This window comes from Peromyscus maniculatus, chromosome 5 (assembly GCF_049852395.1).
Source record: "Peromyscus maniculatus bairdii isolate BWxNUB_F1_BW_parent chromosome 5, HU_Pman_BW_mat_3.1, whole genome shotgun sequence".
Lineage (NCBI taxonomy): Eukaryota > Metazoa > Chordata > Mammalia > Rodentia > Cricetidae > Peromyscus > Peromyscus maniculatus.
Window position 1 is genome coordinate 16,248,706 of NC_134856.1, and position 25,334 is coordinate 16,274,039.

A 25,334-nucleotide genomic window follows, 5' to 3' on the forward strand; every position below is an offset into this window, starting at 1 on the left:
CCCTTTCACAGGGCTCACCTAAGACCATCAGATAACAGAGATACTTACAATGGGATATGTTACATATGTTACAGTGGCAAAATTGCAGTTATAAACTAGCAATGATAGAAACTTTATGGCTGGGGTCACCATAGCATGAGGAACTGTATTAAAGGGTCGCAGCATTAGGAAGTTTGAGAACCATTATTCTAGATGCTGGGACTGTGTGGGGGTGGGGCAATCTGCCTTCCAGCACTTTTTTATTCAGTTATCACTTTATTGAAATTTATGGGTGGGGAAAAGAGACTTTTAAATTTCCCCTTTTTGTTTGGAAGTGAATATTCAGATGTTGATAATGAAAGAAATACCCTAAAATTGCTTAATCTGTCTTAATTGTGAGTGGTTGGGTTTTTATTAGTGAGTACTAATTGTACAAAATAATGGCTTTAATTATAACAGTATCACACCTGTATGTAATGTATTTCGATCAGCCCCTACATCACTCCCTCTTCCTAGTCCCTGGTAATTCCCGTCTAGTTACATGGGTTGAAATCTAGGCTCAGTATGTGAGAGAAAATGTGTCATTTGTCTTTCTGGACCTGGCTTATTTCACTGAGCATGTGGTCTCCGCTTCATCTGTTTTCTGTTACGTGCATTTTTCTTCTTTGTGGAATAATAAAGAAGAAAATGCTCTGCTGTGTGTATCTGCTGTGTTTTCCACTCATCCATTGATGGCAACATAGGCTATCCCATACGTTGCCTGTAGTGAACAGGGCTGCAAAAATATTACAATGAAAATTTTCATAAGCATTCATTAATGTAGATAGCTTGAGTGATACAGACATCTTAATGTTTCATAATCTGTGCAGATGGGATGTGTTTCTACTCAAATCTTCTTTCAGCAAGTTTTTGTAGTTTTCCTTATATAGTCTTTCACATTCTTGGTTAAAGTAGCTTCTAATTATTAAAAGATTCTTTAATGTTCATTATTAATATATATTGGTTATACATAAAAATAGATTTTCCACCAAATGGTGGTGGTGCATGCTTTTAATCCCAGCACTCAGGAGGCAGAGGCAGGAGAATATCTGTGAGTTGGAGGCCAGTATGGTCTACACAGTGAGTTCCAAGACAGTCAAGGCTACACAGAGAAACCCTGTCTCAGGGGGAAAAAAATGGATTTTGCTATCATATTTTCAACATATACCTATTATTGTATTTCTATCATATTCTCCCTACTACCTTTTCTTGTTTACCTCACACCCCCTCCTCCTTCCCTTTTTAAAATTTTTAAAAATTTTTTGTTTTGTTTTGTTTTTGTTTTTGAGACAGGGTCTCTCTCTCTACAGGCTGTCCTGGAACTCAGAGATCTGCTTGTCTCTGCCTTTTGAGTTCTGGGATTAAGGGCGTGCACCACCACATGTGGCCTTCCCCACACCCCTTCCAATCCTCTCACTCTTTTCAACTATAGACTGCCAACTCTTGTCACGTTTTGCTTTTGTTTTTTTTTAAGTAACTCAATGAGTTTCATTAGGGTTATTTACAGGATCATGGGTGAGAGTTTGTTTGCATGAACATGGATACCTTACCAGTAGCTACATCATCAAAAAACATAGTTCACCTTAGCCAACCAACCACTAACTACATACAAATCCTCAGGGAGGGGTAGAACCCAATAAGCTTCCTCTCACTCCATGACAGGATGTTGACAGGTCCAATTATATACAGACCTTGTGCATGTAATCACAGCTGCCATCGTGAGTTCAAGAGTGCAACAACCAAGACTGGAGAGATGGCCCAGTGTAGTCAAGAGCGCTTGCTGTTCTTGTAAACAGGACTCAGCATGGCAGTGCAGAGTGATCTATAATTCTAGACCTAGACTCTGACACCCTTCTCAAGCCTCCAAGGGTACCAGGTATACACATAGTACACGTACGTACATGTAGGCAAACATTCATACACATAAATATATAGAGATCTTTTTTTAAAGGAGTACAACCACCCTGTCAACGCCTATGAGTCCATGTTCTATGTTACTCTTCCCTTCCTCCAGGTCTAACATTCTTTTCACCCCTTCTTCCTTGATAGTCTCTGAGCCATGGAAAAGATGATACAGATGTCTCACAGCTGATCAGTCAAGAGTCATTTATTCTCATCACTTTGGCCAGTTATGAGTCTCTACAGTTACAGCTAATCACAGTAAACAGAGGCTTCTCATGATTATTTAGAAGGCAGTTCAATTAGAACATCATTTCCATTTAACAAAATGACAGCAGTAGTGTCTTAGATAAGGTTTCTATTACTGTGAAGAAACACCATGACCATACAACTCTTATAAAGGAAAACATTTAATTGGGTGGCTTACAGTTCAGAGGTTTAGTCCATTATCATCATGGTGAGACATGGCAGCATGCAGGCAGACATGGTGCTGGAGAGGTAACTGAGAGTTCTACATCTTCTGCAGGCAACAGAAAGTTGTCTGAGACACTAGGCATGATTTGAGCATATATGAGACTTCAAAGCCTGCCTCCATAGTGACACAGTTCCTCCAACAGGGCCACACCTACTCCAACAAGGCCACACCTCCCATTAGTGCCACTCTCTTTGGGACCCATTTTCTTTCAAACCATCACCAGTAGTAGCTTCCCCACAAGGGCCTATGGCCTCTCTAGCAACAGATTTTTTACATGAATCCCTCCTGTGGAGCAGGCTTCAAGTCCCATCAGAAGGTAGTTGGATACCTCCTTAACAGACTTGCCGCTAATGCAGCACGGGACACATCCTACTTGACACCATTTGGTGACGAGGCTATCTTTTCTCCAGGGTGTAGTTTTCTTCAGATTCTTTATAAAAACAAACCATGTGGCTGTGGCTATGATGGTAAACATCCAGGTTCTCTGTTCTAGTCCATCCATCTGTTCTGTCTACTCTGTACAGTGCCATGCTCTTTTCACATGCTGCTCTTAGAGTGATTTGAATCTAAGTATGGAACTACCTCCTGCATTATTCTTTTTGTTCAGGATTTTTTGGCTTGTCGAGGGTCTTTGTGCTTCCATACTAGTTTTAAGATTTTTTTTTTCTGTTTCTGTGAAGAGTGGCAGTGTTGTTAGGGATTGAATTGAATCTGTACATAGCTTTTGGTAAGACAGCCATTTTCACAATATTGAACATGAGAGGTCTTTTAATCCTCTAGTGTCTTCCTCAATTTCCTTCTTCATTGTTTCAAAGTTTTCATTGTATATGCTTTCACTTCCTTGGATAAGTTTAGTCCAAGAGTTTGGTTATTCATTCATTGTTTTATGTTGAGGTTATTATGAATGAAATGGCTCTCCCTACTTTTTTCTCAGTGTGCTTAGCACACTGTACCCTTCCAATTCACTAAAAATGTCACTCAGTTCTTATGGATTTCTTATGGATTCTTTAGGGTCTCTGCAAAACAGTAACAAAAAATAGTATTTTAATTTCTTCTGTTCCTGTTTGAATCCCTTTTATTTCCCTTTTGTGTTATTGCTGTAACTAGGACTTTTAGTACTATATTAAATAAGGGTGGAGAGAGTGGACACATTTGCTTGATCCTCATCTCACTGGACATGATTTGAGTTTTTACCCCCACTTAGCTTGTGGTTACCTGTAGGTTTGCTGTATATGGCCTTTATTGTGTTGAGACATATTCCCTCCATTCCTAGCCTCTCCATGGCTTTTATCAAAAAAAGGATGTTGGATTGGCCTTTTCTGAATCTATTGAGATGATCATGTGATTTCTGTCCTTGAATTCACCTATGTGATTATTATGTATATGGATTTGTATATGTTGAACCATCCCTGCATCTCTGAAAAGAAGCCAACTTGATTATGGTCAATGATCTTTTTGATGTGCTCATGAATTGCATTTGAGATTAGTCTATAGTTTTATTTTGTTGTGTGTTTTATGTTGTTGTTGTGTTTTTATCCGGTTTTGATACCAAGGTAATACTACTGGCTTTGGAAAAAGAAATTTGAAAGTAGTGCTTCCTTTTCTATTTATGAAATAATTAGAGAAAGATTGGTGTTCATCTTTATTTAAAGGTCTAATAGAATTCTTTGATGAATCCATCTGGGAAATTATTTTATTACTATTTCAATTTCATTGCTTGATATAGGTAAGTTTAAATTATTTATCTCATCTTAGTTTAACTTTGGTAGGTCATGTGCATCTAAAAATTCATCCAATTTTTTTTTTATTTTCCAAGCTAGTACAATGAAAGTTTTTAACACATATCTCTATGGGTTTTCTGAATTTCATTGCTATCTGTTGTAATGCCTTCCTTTTTGGATGTAATTTTGTTAATATTGGTTTTCCATTTCTTTGGTTAGTTTGGTTGAGTGCTAATTTTGTTTTTCTTTTCAATAAACCAATTCTTTGTTTTATTTATTTTTTGTATTATTTTATACATTTCCATTTCATTAATTTCTACACTAATCTTAATTATTTTTATATCTACTGCTTTTGGGGCTTGACTTCTTCTTAGTTTTCTAAGGGTTAAAATGAATTATTAAGTCAATTATTAGCGACTTCTCCATGTTGTGTTGTTTTGTTTCTTAAATACCTAGGCACAGCTATGAGCATGTCTCTTGGGATTCCTTTCAATGTAGCTCACTGCTTTGGTAGATTGTCTTTATTTTCCTTCAATTCTAGGAGTATTTTTATTTCCTTCTTGATTTATCCAAGGAACCGTTCATTATTCAGCAAGTGTCTTACTTAATCTTCTTGACTTTGTGGATTTTCTGTAGTTTCCCCCATGCTCTTGATTCTAACTTTACTTAGTTCTGATCAGGTAGAATATATGAAGTTAATTCAATTTTCGTGTGTTCTCTGAGACTTGGTTTATGTCTTATATATTTCAGAGGACACTCCATAGACTCCTCACAAGGATGTGTATTATGTTGTGGTTGGGATAGAATGTTCTCTAGTGTCTATGAAGTCCATTGGAACTCTTATGTCATTTAATTACAATGTTCTCTGTTTAATTTTTGTCTGGATGACCTTTCCACTAATGATTGTTGAGGACTGAAGTCTCCAGTATTGCTTTGTTGAGGTCAATCTGTGGCTTTACGTCTTGTAGTGTTTGTTTTATGAAACTGGGCATTGCAGTATTCAGTACATAGATGTTTAGAGTTATAATTTCCTCTTGTTGAATCCATCACGTATGAAATGGCCTTCTTCATCTCTCCTGACTAGTTTTTGTCTGACATATTTTATCAGACTACAATACTAACAAGTATTTACTAGTTCCATTTCCTCAGGATGCCTTTTTTCTATCCTTTCACTCTAGGATAGTGTCTGCCTTGGATTTTAAAGTATATTTTTGGGAGGTAGCAAGTAAATTGATCCTATTTCTAGATTCAGTCTACTAATCCATATCTATACCATTGGGTAACCAATGAATATTCAGAGTTATTCTTGAAAGTTTGTATTAATTCCTGTCATTTTGTGAATTATACAATGTTTGGTGTTTTCCTGATTCTCAGTTTTAACTAATGTTCTACATGTTTTTTCCTCAGTAGCCTCTTGGATGTGTTAATCATTCTCTTCAGTCTGAAGAATTTCTTTTACTATATTCTGCAGAGCTGGCTTGGTGGTCATAAATTCTTTTAGCCTGCTTTCATCATAGAATGTTTTTCTTTCTCCAACAATTATGACAGATGGCCTTGGTGTGTACAGTAGTTAGGGCTGCTGGCTGTGGTCTTCAGAACTTGAAACACACTGTTCCCCGCCCTTGTGTTCTTTAAAGTTTCTATTGGGAAATCAGCTATCATTCTTAGGGCCCTGTTTTTATATGTGATTTGTCATTCCATTCTTGAAACTCTCAATACTTTTTTGTTGTTGTTGTTCTTCATACTTAGTATTACAACTATAACATGAGGAGTTTCTTCTGCTTGGTGTACTACATGTCTCTTTTCTTGGAAGGGCTTCTCTTTCCCTGGATTGGAGGAAATTTCTGCTACGATTATATTGAAAATATTTTCTAGGTCTTTGCCATGTACTTCTCTTTCTTTATTCCTATCATTCATGGTCTTAATCTTTTCATGATGTCCCTAAGGTCTTGCATGTTACATTCAGGTGTTTGTTTGTTTGTTTGTTTTATCCCTGTCCCTTACTGGATGTCTCAGTTTCTCTACCTTTCTTCGACCCTTGACACTCTGTCCTCCCCAGGGTCCTTTCTCTTGATAAGGCCTTCTACAGAGGCTTTGAGTGATTTACTGACTCTTTTCATTTCCGGTATCATTTCCGTTTGCTTTTTTTCAGTCTATATTTCTATCTCTTTACAGAATTCCATGTTCATATCCTGTATTACCTTTCTTATTTCATTTAGCTGTTTGTATTCTCTTGGAGTTAACTCAAGAGTTTTTTCATTTGCTCTTTGATGTAATATATTTATGCTTATTCCTTTGAATTCTTCATTTGAAGTATCACCAAAGTCATTCTCCTTGGTGACCATTACTGAGGCACTAGTAGTTTTTTTGTGGAAACACATTGTCTTGGTTTTTTATGTGGCTTGTGTTTTTGCATCAGCACTTGTGTTTCTGAAGTCAGACCTTTTGTTAGGCTTGCTGATTTGGGGGTGTTTATTTGTCTTTGTCACCCTGCTTTTGACAGAAGTATTTGCAACGTTTAAGAGGAGGTTGTTATAGTAGGCTTGAGGTATGGTTTCCCTCTCTTAAACTGGCCTTCAGGGCAACAGGCTGTATCCCTGTCCTCCTCTGAGAGTAGAACACCATCTGCAACAAGTGTTATTAGCCAAGAATAAACTGGTGAAAACAGAGCAAGGGCAATCACTTCTAACGTATTAATCATTATAGGGAGTACAGGGACATTGACGGTCCTTTGTGTATTAATACATACATTTTGTGGGTAGAGGGGTAAAGTAAATGAAAAGAAAAGGGGAGATAAAAAAAGAGTAGTGAGGTGATTGAAAGTGGAGGAGCAGAACAGAAATAGAAGCAGGTACGGATAAACAAGAATGGGAGAAGAGGACGTCTGGGCTAACAGGAGGCTAACAGATGCAATCAGATCACATGGCACAGTCCTGGCTCTCAGGAGGCTGAGGGGCAGAGATCCTGCTCACCAGGCCAGGCTATGGGAAAGGGAAGGAACAGGGAGGCTAAAGAGGGCAGAGTGGCTATATAAGGGACAAACAGAATAGGACCAAACCAGCCTGCTAAATCGGATGTTAAGTAAAGGTAGATTGTGCAGAGTGAGACAGCAGGGCGGATGGAAACACATGACATGAATGCTGACTGGCCTGGTGCTGGATGCTGTCTAGATCCTCTCCTGTTCCTCCCTCAGCTCCTAGAACCTTGTCTCACCACTGGGAGTTGTTCCTCTACTGTGGGTGGTCCTGTTCTCCCCTCTATTACACAACTTTATGTTATTACGAATTCTTTTCATACCTTTTAGACTGTTCACCGCTAGAACATGCAAACACAAATGATGTCCGTGTGTTCACTTCCTGCCCATCTCTGCTGCTTTCTTCTGTGGTTCTTTTCTTTTTTCTGTAAGTGTGATAGTGGATCTGCAAACAGAGGTCATTTGACTTCCTCCTGTCTGATCAGGATTCTTTCTAGTTCTTCTTATGGACCAATGTTTTCTTCCAGTAGCCACAGTATCACCTTAAATAGAAATTGGAGACATAAAAGTCTTTGTCTTTTTTATCTTTTACAGGGAAAAATTGTCATCTTTTGCTGCTTAATCTGAAATCTGAAGTCAACCATGACCTTACGATATCAACTGTTTCTTTCTATTCCTAGCTTGCTCAGTGTCTGTCAGGAGAGGCTGCTGGTGTTGCAAAATGCATCATTACATCAGCTGAGGTGATAGCGTGCTTTTTACCCCTACATTCTTTTTTTTTTAACGTCTTTCTTATTTTCCTTTTCTTACATTTTCTGTATTGAAATTCTTGGAGAATTTCCTTATACATTTTGTTTGAAATTCTTCAAGAATTTCATACATTGTATTTCCAGCATAGTCATCTGTCCATCTCCTCCCAGATCCACCCCCCAACCCGTACCTACCCAACTTTACGTCCTTAATGGTTTTTGTTTGTATCTTTTTAACCCATAAGTGCTGCCTGTACTCTTGGGTATGTGGCCATCCCCTGGAGTGTGCTAGATCTACCTGAGGCCACACCCTCAAAGAATGCCCTCCACTTCTCTGGCAGCTATCAATAGCTCCTCAGCTGGGGATGGGACTTCATGACCACCCACGAGACCCCATGCTGGGATTTTTTTCTGGCCTTAGCTTACATATGTCTTGTGCATGCTGTCACAACCACTGTGAGTTTATGTGTGCACCTGCCCTATGATGCCTACAGCCAATGACCACAAGGAAGCAGTGTTTTTCAGACATAATAACTCCACCTCTGGCTCTTACAATCTGCCCTTCTGTCTGTTATAGATGTCCCATTTAGGGCTGAACACCCTATAGTCTCTTAATTCTCTGCACAGTGAGTACTTGTGGGTCTCTGTTAATCAAAAAGAAGCTTCTCTGATAAGATTTGAGAGATGCACTAATATATGAATATAAGGAGAAGTCATTAGGAGTTGGTTTAATACTATGCCCCATTAGCAGAGTACTAATCGGTCATCTCCTGGGACCTACGACCTTTCTATCCCAGATTGCTGTCCCTGATAACTGTTCAAAGTATGCGTGCCAACTTGTGGAATGAACCTAAAAGCTAATCATAAAGTTGTTGGTTACTCTCATGCCATTCATGCCACTAATGCATCACAAAGATCACTGATCATTGCCAGGGAAGAAATTATTGAAGTTGGCAGGGTTCACAGCTAGATTAGCTTAATGATTACTTTTCTCCTCCAGTAGCAAGCACAATACCTTCAAGCATTATGAAAGCTAGTCACTAGGAATGAGGATTCCAGGTCACTACTAGCTGGATTTCTCTATGTTCTATGACTCACATATGTGGTGCCTTCAGCAATAGGGTCTTACTTTCATGTCCTGGAGGGTAACCAAGAGCAAAGGCAGTAATAGCCTGTGTGTAACATCTGGAGGTCTATGGGACCTGTTTTAGTTAGGGTTTCTCTTGCTGTGAAGAGACACCACGACCACAGCAACGTTTATAAAGGAGAACATTTAATTGGCTGCTTACAGTTTCAGAGGTTTAGTCCATTATCGTCATGATGGGACATGGCAGCAAACAGGCAGACATGGTGCTGGAGAAGGAGCTGAGAGTTAATACATCTTAATTCATAGAAACAGGAATTTAACTGAGACACTGGGTATAGCTTAAGCACAGGAGACCTCAAAGCGCACCTCCACAGTGACACACTTCCTCCAACAAGGCCATATCTTCTTATAATGTCACTCCCTATGGTCTCGTGGGGGCCAATTACACTCAAACTACCACAGGACCTCACTGGCCAATAATCCCAATAGAGGTAACCCATTCCTGCCATGGGGCTTTTTATTTAGTATTTTGTATTCCAATGGTTTTCACATGTTTATTGCCCTTCCATTTCAGGAGTGAACTCCATTTAGTCATAGTATATTATTATTTTAGTACTGTGGAATCACGTTTGCTGTATTTCTTGAGCATCATAAGGGATGCAAATTTAACTGTTCTTGTAATTTATTTGTTTTGTCTCAGGTTAATCAGGTTAATCTTGGCCTCACTGACTAAGGAAACATTCTCTTCTCTTCATTTTTTTGGAAGAATTTGGGGAAGGAGGAACTTCAACTGGACAGGACCTATGCTCACCCTAGAGATAAGCCTCAAGGCATTGCTGTGAGAGGTTATCTAAATGAGAATAACTGAGGTGAAAAGACCTATCATGAGTGGCACCATTCCATGGGCCGGGGTTCTGGGCTGCATAAAAAGGAGAAATCCATCTAAGCATGAACACTTGCTGCTCTGTTTCCTGGTGATGGCTGTGAGGACCCTGTCGTTATTCCTTTGCCGCCATGATGGACCGCCTCATCTGCAACTCTGAGCCAAATTAAACCCTTCCTTCCTGAAGCTGCTTTCCTCAGGTATGTTGTCATAGCAACAAGAAAAGTAACCAGCCAGGCAGCTGTGGCGCACGCCTTTAACCCCAGTACTCAGGAGGCAGAGCCGGGTGGGTCTCTGAGTTCGAGGCCAGCCTGATCTACAGAGCAAGATCCAGGACAGGCACCAAAACTACACAGAGAAACCCTGTCTAAAAAAAAAAAAAAAAAAAAAAAAAAAAAAAAAAAAGTAACCAATACATGTGGGCAATAATTAATCTTCTGGTTGATTGAATTCACCAGTAAAACCATTTGGAGAAAGGTTTTTCTCTATTTGGGAGGTTTTGGTTACTGACAAGCCTTTCCTGAGCTGTAGGTCTTTTCTCAGCTTCTTCCTGATCAGCCTTACTTGGGCATATGTTTCTGCTTGGAAGTTGTCCATTTCATCTAAGTCACCCGAGTTTTTTTTTTTTTTTTTTTTTTTTTTTTTAAGATTTATTTATTTATTTATTTATTTATTTATTTATTTATTTTTTTTTTTTTTTTTTTTTGGTTTTTCGAGACAGGGTTTCTCTGCGTAGCTTTGCGCCTTTCCTGGAGCTCACTTGGTAGCCCAGGCTGGCCTCAAACTCACAGAGATCCGCCTGGCTCTGCCTCCCGAGTGCTGGGATTAAAGGCGTGCGCCACCACCGCCCGGCTGACTTCCTTCATTTTTAAGAAAATCTTGGTAATGAGTTTTTACTTTCTCCTAGCTAGCTTAGTAAACCTTTTCAAACAGTCAACTTTGGATTTCATTGGTTTGTCTTTTTGTTGTGTTTTGCTGATATCAATTTAACTGCCTCAGGTCTAATGGACTGCCTCCATCCTTTGGCTTTCAGTTTGTCTGTGTCTCTTGATCCGTCATGAGTCTGATGAAAAGTACACAGGTCATGTGTTCAAAACCACCCTCCCAATGTGAGCCTTTTCTTTGGGAGGTTTAATGCATTTACATTTAAAAGTAAGAGGAGGAAGATACTTCTGCCGTTTTATTTGTTTTCTCTATTAGCTAGTTGTCTTCATCTCCTTTACAGCTACCTTTGATTTTTAGGAGAATCTAGTTCTATTAGTTTTTGCTTACTTGATGTTTTGAGACCAGACATATTTTCACTCTCTTATCTCCTTTTGTGTATAGTCTACAAGTTGTTTGCACACACATGGTTAACATGGAAGTCAGCTTCCACGTCTAAATGTGCAACAATCTGTTTTAAATTGATACCAAATTAGCTCCAGTCACAAAAGCTGTATACAAAAAGCTATAGAGTTGTAGAGCTCCATCCTTGTCTCTGGTTATTAATGTCCCAAACTGTATCTTTGTGTGTTATATAATAACTACCATATTTATGATTGTTTGTTCATCTCTTGAGTCATATAAAATAAAAAAGTATAATTACATACCAAAATAACAAGAGTTTTGCTTGCTGTTGCTTGAGGCCCATGTGAGGGCCACCTATAAGTTGCCCATGTTCCTGTAGGTAACCTTCATTCAAGCTTTAGTAAGTAACCCCAGTTAGACTTGCTGATTCACCAAGCTGGACTTGAGTAGAAACTTTAAACAGGTGGTTATTGGTGCTGTCTGTGGACAACAGACATTTTGTGTCCCCAGGAAAGTGAACACAACAATTAATGCATCAGCTTCTGTTCATCTGGAGAAGTCTTACTTTCCCCTCATTTATGGTTAATGGGTCTTTGCTGATGGTAGGGACAGTACTGGGGCAGTTCATCACGTACCTTAAAGGTATCACCCACTGCCTTGCAGCGTCCTGGTTTTCCACTGAGCAACTAGTTTGAGAATCCGTTACATGAGCAAATCCTTTCTCTCTTATTGCTTTTAAGAATCTCTTTGTCATCCAGCAGTGTGATTATGTATCTTGAAGTGAGTCTCTTTGGGCTTATCTTCGTAGGAGGTTAATAACTTTTAAAGTTTGTATATCCAATTATTCAAATTTGGAAGGCATTTTGCTGTTATCTCTTTTTTTGTTTTTTTGTTTTGTTTTGTTTATTTTGTTGTTGTTCCAAACAGGGTTTCTCTGTATAGTTCTTGCTGTCCTGGAACTTACTTTGTAGACCAGGCTGGCCTTGAACTCACAGAGATCCGCCGGCCTCTGCCTCCCGAGTGCTGGGATTAAAGGCGTGCGCCACCACTGCCCTGCTTGTTGTCTCCTTTTTAAGGACTTATTTTATATTTGTGTGTCTGTGTATGTGTGTGTGTACATGTGTGTATTGGCACCTGTGGAGACCAGAAGAGAGCCAATGGATCCCCTGGAGCTGGATTACAGGCAGTTGTGAGTTTCCTGGCATGGGTGCTGGGAACCAAACTCAGGTCCTCTCCAAGAACAGCAAGCACTCTTAGGGTGGAGCCAGCTCTCTAACCCCACCATTTATTCAAACAAGCTCTCTTCCCTTTCTCTCCCTCCTTCTAGGACTCCCACAGGCCTGGTGATGACGGCATTCTTTTAAGTCTTTGTCTAGTAAATATGAAGTCTCTGCTTCATCAAGAATGGTTTGTGGGGCTGGAGAAATGGCTCTGCTTGTTCTTCCAGGGGTCCTGAGTTCAATTCCCAGCAACCACATGGTGGCTCACAACCATCCGTAATGAGATCTGGTGCCCTCTTCTGGCCTGCAGGGACACATGCAGCCAGAACACTACACACAATCAATCAATCAATAAATAAATAATTTTTTTAAAAAAAAGAACAATTTGTGTCACTTTATTTTTTTCCTTTGGCGGGCTGTGCTTTCCTGTACATAGGGTGACTTTGCTGTTGAAAAATCAAATGCTTGATAAAAAAAAAAACAGCCATGACAGCCAACCTTTGCAAATTAATTAACAAAGGATGTCTTTCACTAATTTTCTAAGTTAGGGGACCAGAGGAAACATCTTAAAGTCTTCTCAGTTCTTCTTTGACCATGTGTTTTCAGGGCTGTATGTGAAGGTTTTTCTTTGTCTTTCTTTTTTTTTTTTTTCTTCAATTTAGTGTGTGTGTGTGTGTGTGTGTGTGTGTGTGTGTGTGTGTGTGTGTGTGTGTGCATGAGTATGTATGAGTGCCTACAGAGACCAGTAGAGGGCATTAGATCCCTGGAGGTGGAGTTGAACCCAGGTCCTCTGTGAAGAGCAGCAAGTGCTCTTAACCACTGAGCCATCTCTCCAGCCCTTGGCAATGCCTCCCTTAAATTTCCACCCCAGCTTCTTCTTAGATGGCACTGCTTCTCCACCCACAATCTCTTGCCCTGAGTCTGAAGAACTTGCTCCTCATGCATCACCTGAGATCTGTGTTAGACAAAGTCCCCCAGGGAGGCTGGCAGCAGCCAGCAAGAATGCTGTACCTTTTTTTCTTTTTCTTTTTCTTTTTCTTTTTCTTTTTCTTTTTCTTTTTCTTTTTCTTTTTCTTTTTTTTTTCTTTTTCTTTTTCTTTTTCTTTTTTTCTTTTTTGGTTTTGGTTTTTGATTTTTTTGAGACAGGGTTTCTCTGTGTAGACCTGGCTGTCTGGAACTCTCTCTGTAGACCAGGCTGGCCTCAAACTCACAGAAATCTGCCTGCCTCTGCCTCCCAAGGAGTGCTGGGATTAAAGGTGTAAGCCACCACCGCCCAACCAAGACATCTGTTCTTTCCAGTTCAGAGGCAGGAACTGGAAATCAGAAAGCCACATCTCCAGACTGTCTCTCCCTCTCAGCGACACTTGCCTGTGTGTGCACTAGTATCCTGAACTCATTTTGTAAGAGAACAAAGCCTCTTACACCAAGACGGTGATGCTGGAGATGGGCAGACGAGCTTGTTGGAGATTTAATTAGGTTGAGCCATAGAGTCGACACTCTTCATAGACCAAAGACGATGTAAGGTGGACCACTTACTTTGTAGAACTCAACCTAATATTCTGGAAGTGAGTTGGGACTCGAGGCTTGCTGGTAAATTTGCGGCAGAGCTAATGAGAGGGAAGGAACGGGGTGGTTTTGTGAGCTTTGCTGAGTAAGGAGGGCGGCCTGCTCAGCGCAGGGCAGAAGGAGCCCAATGGCCCCACTTCCCCAGCTTGCTTTCTTCTCAACCCCTCTGTCTCCCCCATCTTTAACTTCTCAACGGACACAATTACCGTGGGCTACATGTTTACTATTAAACATGCATTTCTTCCACCTGGCTCCCCGTCTGACGTTTTAATGGTTTTGCTGGCTTAGCGTTTCATGGGCCGGGCACACAGAAAGAACATACTTTCAGCGCACAGTTTGAAGTCCTTGCACACTCCCTCAACGTTAATGCCATAGCAACGCGCCCTTAACTTTTTATTTCTTTGAGCCCGACCCTCATCTGGAAGGGTTCTGGGCCACATTTTCAAGCACTTTGGTGCCGATTATCATGAGGCTCCTGAGTTTATGGAGGGAAGGCTGGGAACGCATGCTGGAGTCTATGCTCAAATTACTATCCTAAATGACTCCATGGGGGGTTTCCTTCAGGGGTCACTGAGAGCCGGAGCAGAATGTTTTTCCTTCTCCGATTTATCCCAGGCCTTGGGGCACGAGGACCATAAATACAGGTAATGTGTTTAATAGCCAGATTCTCTCGGCTCATTTTCCACCTCTCCCCACCCCCAGTGATAGTCATGAAACTTCCCAAAGCTAGCTGGAGACACACTTTGCACTGCCCTGTTTCTACAAAGGCCAAGAGATTCAGATGGCTGCGTGGCATGGAAGGATGGCCTGAAGCTCAGGACCCTTTCTGGCTGTGGCAAGGAGGTCCAAGCTGCAAAGCGCTGTCCTTAGGTAGCAAATTCCCCGTTGCTGGATGTACAAGCAGCATCCGGACCAGCACAACAGAGGCACTTGCTCCGAGAGATGTGTGCTTCTGATGGGAAACTGAACTAGACCACGCTCCTCTGTGAGTCACTTTTGCTACCATGGTTCCAGTTACCCATGATTAAATTTCAGATGGAAAATTCTGGAAAGAAAAATCTCTCAGGTTTTAAATTGCATGCCTTTCTGAGTAGTATGAGGAAATCTTGCTCCTGCCTGCTGGTCACGAATCATCCTCTGACCAGCTATCCTTGCTGTATCTACTACCTGTTGGCTAGCCACACGGTCAGCTGGCTCATTGCATCCACTATGAGGACATCTCAGCACTTCTGTTCAAGTGGCCCTTACATGGAGCATAAGTCTGTGTCATTTCATCGTGTGGGCGTCCTATTGGGCAGAAGAAGGATGTCTGCAGTACACAGTAAGGGGATGGGGTGGGTGGAGAGCGCATTCGCATAGCTTGGATTATCATGCATTGTTACAGCTGTCCTGTCTTCACCATGTTTAACCTATAGATCAAACTTCTTCATAGGAATATGCAGACTATTTGGTGCTCCGTTCTCTCACAGTGTCAGGTATCCATGAAAGTCTTGGATTTTCCCCCAAGGCAGCCATGTGGTACACACTTTTAATACTGGTACTCAGGAGGCAGAGGCAGGTATACCTCTGTGAGTTCAAGATCACCCTGATCTACACAATGAGTTCCACGTCAGTCAGGACTACATACATAGTGAGATCACACATTAAAAAAAAAAATCACTCAAAGAAGGGGGACAGATTCATAAACCATAAAGCTCATATATATATCACCTTTTTCTGAGACTAAACCCATCACTGTTTTCTTCTAGAACTTATCATCAATGGGAGCTAGCCTGAAGGATACAGCAATGACCAGGAGGTACACATGAAGCACACCCTTGAGGAGCATCCCTCCAGTGCAGTGACACATATTTAGAGCAAGGTAGTGACCATAGTTGTGGCTGTGGGGTGTTTGGCTAGCACCTTCAAGCAGACGCATCCAGACCCTCTGAGGTCAAATATCAAGTGATCCCACTCAGGTCCAAGTCTGCACAAGCTGCCCAAGTGTCTGCAGCTGTTGCCTGTAGTTCAAGGACTATACTCTTAGCTGTATCTGTTTAAGGTTCTTACAAGGCCGAGTGAGTGTGCAGGTCCTGATAGCCACGTCTCACGCACCAACCCTCAGAGCACAGAACACAGATAGAGCACGAATGAAACCAAAGATAAGCTGCCTGCCACGGGCAGATGTGGGGTCTAGTTGCAAACAATAAATAGCTGTGCTGGGAGCAGGAACAGGAAGCCAGGGAGGGAACTTAGATGTGACATCTGAGCAGTGTGCGTCTCAAAACCTGGGTCTCACTGTGTGCTTTTTAAGTCTCTTTGACTCTCTGGTTCTTCATCTGCTACAGTGCTTTCTCATACAATTTCTGTGGAACGTTCTAGTGTTCTGTATCTTCAGTGCTCAAAATATACTTTGGGATTTAGTACTGTGGGGCTTTGGAGCTTATGGAATGTATACAGCGTGGCTAAGATCTAGATTTTTAATTTCAGTAAGTTTAATGATTTTAAGTTTAAGTACCCTCATGTGGCTGGTGAGTACTATATTGAGCAGCATAGCTCTAACTTGTTAGGAAATGGGATGCCCTGTCAGAATGTGGGTGCATTTTGCTTCAATACCTGACTTGAAGTAATATAGTAGTGAGGTGTCCCTGGGAACAACGCACACAGCTTTGGCCTGTCTGGTTGCGAGGCACTGAATAAAACACTTAGCTTCTTGGGGCCTCAGTTTCCTCATCTGTCAGCTGTGGACAGTAACAGTTTCCCCATTCACAAGGTTGTTTAAGAACAGAATGAGACATTAGACAGTGACTGTCTGAAGTGACTGAGCAGATCCCGACTCTGTCGGAGCTGTTAATGGGGCAGCATATGTCAGCATCCTGGGGTTACACCAAGTCCCCAGCACCTGAAGTTTTACCATGGCAGCATATTGACCTTTTTCTTGACCCAGAAGCCAAAGTGGAACCATGACGTTCCAGACTCCAAAGTCAAAGGAGACCCTGGGTGAGCAAAGAACAGTCCATGTTTTCACCAAATCTCAGGAGCTTCCTCCTTCTCAGCACCTGAGAAGAGAAGAGAGCATTTCTTCCCATGCCATCCCCACCCGGACTCTTGTACCAAAGAGATGAAGGTCGTTGTTGACATTTTAGACTCATTGCAAAGCACCAATCAACAAGACGGTGCTCAGGGTGGGAGGGTCAGTATTTGCACCCAGTTTTTAAGGTTGATAAAAGGCACACAGGTCTGAGAGAGAACACAGACTTCTGTATCACTTTCTTTCTCGCTTTCCAATGCATTTGATATGGAAACATCTTCAGGATACAGGAATGCTTTCTTAGGTTGCTTTGGACTCAACTTGATGTAATGGCTGCAATGGGACGTCCATCTATGAGCAGCTTGTCACCAATGCCATCAAAAGTACATGACCTTGGGCTTGTGTCCTCTTGGGCTTTGATTTGGACAAGGGTTCTTTAAATGTCTTTTCAGCTCTGAGAGTTCAAGGTTCCCCGCTACCTTTGCTTTTCAGATTACTCATGTGACAGGGTTGTCAAGGGCTGTTGATTAAACAGTGTGTCCAAAAACTCAAACAGCTCCTGTGGCGGAGCAGGTGGCTGCAGCGAGTGCACTGTGCTGGACAGACACACGGATGAACTGAGGTGGAAGTTCAGAGGAAGCGGCTGCTTCATGATGCCAGGTGAGGGTACCCTGTAGGAAGCCAGCCTTTGACAATGGATCTGCAGCTTTTCCAAGCAATACTGAAAATCTGGATTTTTTTTTTTTTAAGGTCAAACCTCACATTTTTAAAGGTTGGCTAAAAAAAAAAAAAAAAAAAAAAAAAAAACTGTAGGCCAAGCCAACCACCTGTTTAGGATGAACTCTACACTCCCCACAAATCCAGGGCCAGATAAGGAGCTCTAATCCTAACCTAACCACAGAACATTTCTGTGGAGATAATTTGTTGTACCCTAATAATATTTGCCTGAAGATCAGAGGACAAAACTAGCCACTAGATTAAACATAGAAGCCAGACAGTGGTGGCACACACCTTTAATCCTAGCACTCAGGAGACAGAGATCCCTCTGGATCTCTGTGAGTTCAAAACCACCCCGGACTACATGAGATTGATTCATTGTAGGAGAGAAACAGAGCCAGGCAGTGGTGGCACACACATTTAATGACAGCACTAATGCTTAGGAAGCATACATGCCTTTAATCCCAGCACTTGAGATCTCACACCTTTAATCCCAGTATTTGGGAAACATACACACAATTCATCCCAGCACTAGGAAGGAAGTGGAATGCGTGGGCGGAGAAAGGCATATAAGGCATGAGGAGACAGGAACTAGAGGCTTTTCGGCTGAGGACTCAGAGGTATTCAGTCAGAAGATTCACAGAGACAGGATCTCACCTTCCATTGGGTCTGAGAATTCGGTAGTGGTGAGAAGTTTCTCTAGCGGCTTGTTCCTTATCTCCTGATCTTTCAGCATTTACCCCAACATCTGGCTCCAGGATTTTTGTTATAAGACCATTTAGAATCCATGTGATATGTCACCTTTAGAGGAAATTTGGGTGTCAACACAGTTCAGTGCTTTTGTTGTTGTTGTTGTTTTACTGCAACTCTTATCCACCAAAAACTCAATGCTATAACCTTTGGCCCAATTGATGGAGACTAAGCCCAATTGATGGAGAACCCAAAGCAAACGAGAGTCCTGCTGTTCCAGGAGTCAGGTCCCCTGTGGAAAGAGTGGCATTCAGAGCTCAGGGCTGTTTGTTTCGACTTGCCAGCTAGCTGAACCTCAAAGCCCTGGCTGTCATCAGTTCCTGGGCAGCCAAACTGTCAAACCTTTCCCATGGCTGAGTCATAGAACCATAGGATGGCTTTCCCAGAATTGTTAGGAGACCAAGACCCAGGAGGGGCCATGGCTCCCCACCAAATGGTCCTAGAAATGGAGGGAGTTGAGCGCTGACTCCATAGGAGCCTCTCTGTGTCCTTCCTTCCCAGCAGCCATCTCGGTCTATGATGTATGGATAGGTCTGCTTCCTTGTTTACTGTCCACATTCTACAAACTAACTAAGTGGACGCTCTGTGAGACCAGGCCCGTCTTGTCCAGAGCTGAGGTCTAGTCCTCATGACAGCTAGGACAACTTGTGAAGGCTACTGTCCCACAGGGTGACAGCAGCCAGCTGCAGCCTCCTCAAAGTTGGACACTTGGATTCTTCCTTGAGTCTACACAGCGCCATTCATTCAGGGCTGCCATCTGCTTAGCCACTGGAGGTGCTTTGAGTTCTCATCTGTGTGGTTCTGGGCCCCAGAGACGAGGATGATGATGAATGGTTGTCAGGGTTGCGTTGCAGCATCTCCAGAACCAGGAAGCCCGTGGCTTCCTAAAGCAGCCTGCTGTTTCTCTGGAGGTCTTTGTCAGGTAGACTGCTCTTCAAACACAGATCTGAACCCAGATGATTTACGTCAGGGCTGGGGTTATCTTATGGCATCACACATACTGAGCCTGCATCCTCTGCCAAGTCACAGCCTCCAGCTCACAAGCATCAGGTCTCTTTGAATTTTCTGAGGGGTGTTTTGTTTGTTTGTTTTTTGTTTTTTCAAGACAGGTTTTCTCTATGTAGGCCTGGCTGTTCTAGAACTCACTCTGTAGACCAGGCTGGCCTCGAACTCACTGAGATCCTCCTGCCTCTGCCTCCCAAGTGCTGGGATTAAAGGCGTGTGCCACCACCACCCGGCTTTTCTGAGTTTTGTTTTGTTTTTTTGAGTCAAGGTCAAACATGTTTATTCTTCATTCAGTCTCCTAAAAGTAGACAGTGATACCCACTGAAGTAGAAGAAAAGTAAGAAGAGAGCAAGAAACGGCAGCTAGGAAGTCTGAACGCAGCACACAGCTGCCAGTGCTGCCAGAACTCTCACTTTCAAGGGTTTTAAAGCCAGACAGTCTGGCTTTCCAAAATGTACCTTTCTCGGTCACGTTTGGATGCGCACATTAAAGGAAAAACAAGCTTGTATCCTTGGTCCCAGCCACATTTCCACATGAATGCATTCATTAGCTTTGTGCTGAGAGAACAACTTGGTCCCTGTCACTCCTAGGATTCCAGACTCCAGGGAGAACATCAGGTGCTGTGTGTGTGTGTGTGTGTGTGTGTGTGTGTGTGTGTGTGTGTGTGTGTGTGTGTGTGTGAAATCTGGTTATAAAAATGGGTTCTTCTTCTAAAAACATATCTCTGAAAATGCTTCTAAACAGCACAGAGCCAGTGACCCATATCAATAGGCCCAGGATGATGACGCCATCCCAAATGACCCAACATCCTTGATGTCTGGAAAACAATGAATCTTATGAAGAACAAAACTATGCTCCTCTTGCTTCTGAGGAGGCCCTGGTAGTTACCTGAGAGCGCTGAATGTAGGAAAGAACAGCAAACCCAGCCAATGTCCCTCAGGTGCCAAGCCACCAGCTACCATATCTAACTGGGCCCCATGAGCTGCTCACCATGACTTCACTGGTCAGATCTAGGGCCCTGGGCTGGGAAGGTTCAAAAGACCAGGAAGCCAGAGAAGTATACGTGCCATGGTACATGCTAGCTGAATTTTTATGATGTAGAATAAAAACTGTGTATTCAGCTGGAGACCACGTATGCTTGAATACTAGGTTATTTTTTCCTAAAATTGCTTATTGGGTAAAACAAAGTTGGATATATTTAGAGCTGTGTAAGGGCTCTCATTTTATAGGAGATTCTCTCCAATACTTCATTTTGAACAAACAGTGCTAGTTTAGGAGAACTAAAGCCTAAAATAGCTTCAGCTATCTGGCCCAGGGTGCTAAGAGAAGTCACTGGGCATGAGCACTAAGGGAAAACACTCAAGACAGGGGCTCTTGTTGTGGGTATGAACTTCAGAGTAAGTTCTGGGTGCTGTCATATACAGAGCTTAAGTGATTGGTTCAGAAAGCCGTGGAGCAAGCCACCAGTGCTGAGGATCATGGATGTGTTTGTGCATTAGGATATGGTTGCCAGAGGTGACAGCATCATTCACAGACTAAGGCAGGCAGTCTGTAGGCACAAGGAGGACCTTTGTAATAAGAATAAAAGAAAACACAACAATAAACATGTATGAACCCAAAAAGAAAGCCTAAAATGTACAAAGCAATAACTGACAAAATTGAAGAGAAAACAGGCAACATATTATTATTATTATTATTATTATTATTATTATTATTATTATTATTATTATAGCTATGTTTCTCTTTCACCAGGATCCGCCAACATGAGTCACATCCACACCAAGGCTTTGAAGTCACACCAACACTGTGAAGAAGGCAGAGAAGGCAGCCTGGATCACCATCAAGAAGTACTACACACACTCAGTTAAGGCCTTCCACACCAACAGCCATGTGTGCATGGAGAGCGCTGTGATCCCTGGCAAGAAGGTCCGTGACAAGCTGGCAGGCGGCGTCCCACAGCCGGTGAAGCAGATTCAGAGAGGTCCTGGGGCACTAGTTCTATGGAGTTGCAAAAGGGGCAGAGACAGGAAGGCTAATTATTATATTAGGAGTAATTATGTTCCTGAGGCCTCGGCCCTGGGTCAGGAGATCTCTGAGGTACATCCTGACACTAAGGAAATGCTGAAACTTCTGGACTTCCGTAGCCGCTCCCATCTGCAGGTCTACAGTTGGGATGAATTTCAAAATACCACGTGGAACCATTTGAATCTGTTGTGTAATGTGCTCAATAAATCTGAAGACAGCTAATAATAATATTATTATTATTAAATTACTTAAATAATAATGTCACAAAGTAATTATTACTAATTAATAGATATTCATAATAATGTCACTGATTGATTATATTATTAAATAATTAATAATAATGTCACTATACATTATGTAAAAAGAATTTAAGCAGAAGATCAACCAGGAGCTAGGAGACACAGAGAACACTCTGAACCGCTATCCCTGACAGACATCAATACAAAACTCTCCACCCCGAGATGACAGAAGACACATTCTTCTTAAGCAGGCACACAGTATTCGCCAACGTACACCATGTGCCAGCTCCTATATTGGATCTCAGAGCTTCTGAAAAGATGGAAACGACACACAAACTGTTCTTTGACTCTGATCAAATGCCACTAAAAATAAGTAACAAAAACAGACCTGAACAAGCCATGTGAGTTTAGAAATCAACTCTCTCCGGACTAAACAATGGCCAACAAACAAACCACGAGGGAAATATGAAAACACTTGGAGATGAATAGAGATGAATCAAATCTACAGTCCACAAAATCTTACAGGGTGGAGCTAACACTGCTAACAGGGAACTTGGTGGTTATAAACACCTCTGAAAAGGTGTAGGGCTGGAGAGAGCCAACTCGGTAGTTACAGACACTTCTCTTGCTTTGCTTCATAACACCATGTGATGACCGACAACCTCCTGTATATCTATGTGCTCAAGCCCACCCATAAAGAAATGCGACTTAAAATAAGGAATGAAAATATTTTTTAATGATCCCAGGGAAGGAGAGATGGCCCAGCTCTTGCAAAGGATTCAGGCTCAGTTCCCAGCACCCACAACTAATTCCAATTCCTGCTGCAATTCCAAGGAATCCAACACCCTCTGTCTTCCTTGGGCACATATGTAGTACACATACGTACTTGCAGGCAAGTACCCATACACATAAATTTTTTTATATCTTACAAGAATATCTAAAAATGGGTGACTTAAAGGTCTATCTTGAGAAACTAGAAAAAGAGCAGACGAAACCAAAGCGGCATGAGAAAGGAATGAAGATTATGGGGAAATGAATGAATCCCAGCTTTAAAAAATAACAGAGAAAAGTCAGTGAAGTCAAAGCTTGGTTATTCGAAGAGATCAACCAACCCAGCAAACCTTTAGTCAGACTAACAAGAAAAAAGAGAAAAGACTCAAAGGCCAGAGCCAAGAGTGGAACAGTGAGGATTGCTCCTTCCCTCCAGGAAAAGAACAGCACCTCTGCCTTCCACAGATACAGGCTGCTTCTAAAGTTTAAGCACAAAGGTAAAAGAATAGTAGACAATAATATTTTTTATTTTTTTTTTATTTTTTTTTTTTTTTGGTTTTTTGAGACAGGGTTTCTCTGTGTAGCTTTGCGCCTTTCCTGGGACTCACTTGGTAGCCCAGGCTGGCCTCGAACTCACAGAGATCCGCCTGCCTCTGCCTCCCGAGTGCTGGGACTAAAGGCGTGCGCCACCACCGCCCGGCCGACAATAATATTTTTTAAATAATTTATTTATTCTCATTTTGTGTACATTGATGTTTTTCTGCATGCATGTCTATATGATGGCATTAGATTTCCTGGAATAGGAATTACAGACAGCTATGAGCTGCCATGTGGGTATTGGGAATTGAACCTGGGTCCTCTGGAAGAGCAGTCAGTGCTCTTAACTGTTGAGCCATTTCTCCAGCCCCCAACCATCTCTTTAGGCCCTGCCAATAATCTTGACAAGGAAGGACTGATACTCCTTTGCTCCAAGACACCACAGGTGTCGGATTGGCTGTGTATCCATCTTGATTCCCATCAGCTTCCCACACATACTCTCCCAGGTCCCATATGAATCTGAGCAGATTTACTGTAGGAAGGCATTGTATTCCATAACCGCCTGCTTCTTGAAGACACAGGTACCGTCTTTCCTTCTCATATCCCTAGGACCTAAGAGAATGCCCAAAGAGAAAGAACCATTAATATTTTAGATAGGTAGAGGATACATGGGTGGATGAGTGAATGATGGCTTTAGAGCAATTTGCCTTTGTACAGCTGATGAGGCAGATTGATATCCTAGATGGTTAACCCAGAAAAAAAACACTCAATTGACAGTCCAGAAGACTCCATCTCCAACTCCTCCATGTACCCCTGTCTAACCAGTATGGTGACGTTACCATCAACATCAAGTGGAGCATTCATGGGTTGTAATAAATGGTCATCTGTCTTAGTGAAGGTTTCTACTGCTGTGAAGAGACACCATGACCATGCAACACTTATAAAGGAAAACATTTAATTGGGGTGACTTACAGTTTCAGAGGTTTAGTCCACTATCATCATGGCAGGACATAGCAGCGTGCAGGCAGACATGGTGCTGGAGAAGGAGCTGAGAGTTCTACATCTTGATCTGCAGGCAACAGAAAGGAGTTATCTACATGAAGCATAGCTTAAGCATAGGAGACCTCAAAACCCACCCCCACAGTGACACACTTCCTCCAACAAGGCCATACCTACTCGAACAAAGCCATATCTCCTATTAATTGTACCACTCCCCGTGAGCTTATGGAAGCCAATTACATTCAAAGTACCCCAGCATCTAAATGCCCTCTAGGTATTAGGTTGCTATCGTAGGAGTAAATAGGTTTGTCCAACCTTGTCCAGTACATTTGGTGGAATTAACCGTATATCTTAAAAGCCAATTTAGTAGAACTCTTCATCAAATCTTTCAAAACAGCCTAACCACTACTATCTAAACACAATATCCTAATCTTGCTAACATCCTAGCACAACTCGGAGCCCCCTTTTATAAGAAGTTTACACAGTGACCCATTAATACTCCGAGTGTATTTTGGGGCAAAAATAATTTAATCTCCCCCCAACACTGTCATCCTGTAAACTAGGCCTAAATTGAATTTTCTTTCTTTTCTTGAGGGTGGGGAGCAGTTGAGACAGGCTTTCTCTGTGCAGCCCTGGCTGTCCTGAAACTTGCTGTGTAGGCCAGGCTGGCTTTAAACTCACAGAGATATACCTATCCCTGCCTCCTGAGTGTTGGGATTAAAGGTATGGGCCACCACCAACAAGCTTAAATTTCATTTTTGCTACCAACAGAAAAGGACATTGTAGATAGGCCTTATGGAGTGCCTAGAGTTTCAGAGAGAGCCATGTGGATAGCAGAGAAGCATGGCAATTTCTTCTGGTCATCAATATCACTGCACCACAGGAAGGGAACTCATAGCTCATCCCTGACGCTCCATTTCGAAGATAGTCTAGTCCAAAATCAGATTTTTTCTTGGAGAGTTCAACACAGAAAATGGTTTCCTCTAATTTCAGAATTTTAAATGTTTTGTTTTTGACTCAGATATTCCGTTTCTCGTTCTGATTCAGCCATGAGAGATGCGAGCACAAGGCCTAGGAGGAAAGAGCAATACCATCATTCAACGCTTGTTCACAGACTCCCAGAGTTACTTAATTTTCTGGCTATTGAGGCAACAGTCTACTTTGCATGATAATTTTTTTAGGAATGATAAAGACCACACAGACCTCAACTCTGCCATCATGGGAAAAAAAAAAGCATAGCCCTTATTAAGGAAAGGCAAATCAGACTTAAGAAAGTTAGACATTTTCCCACTAGTCTCCTAGGACTCATTTTTATTATTCTAGAAATGCTGTAGTTAAAATCATCTATATCTTGAATCTTTGAAGTACACTTCATGGCAATTCTACAGGGAGTTTTCTTTCA

General features: G+C 41.9%; 1 pseudogene; it reads left to right on the forward strand.

The window, feature by feature from the left end:
* LOC143273225 (uncharacterized) overlaps positions 1–21,567 on the forward strand; it is a 43,556-nt pseudogene extending 21,989 nt beyond the window's left edge.
* The last annotated feature ends 3,767 nt before the right edge of the window (positions 21,568–25,334 follow it).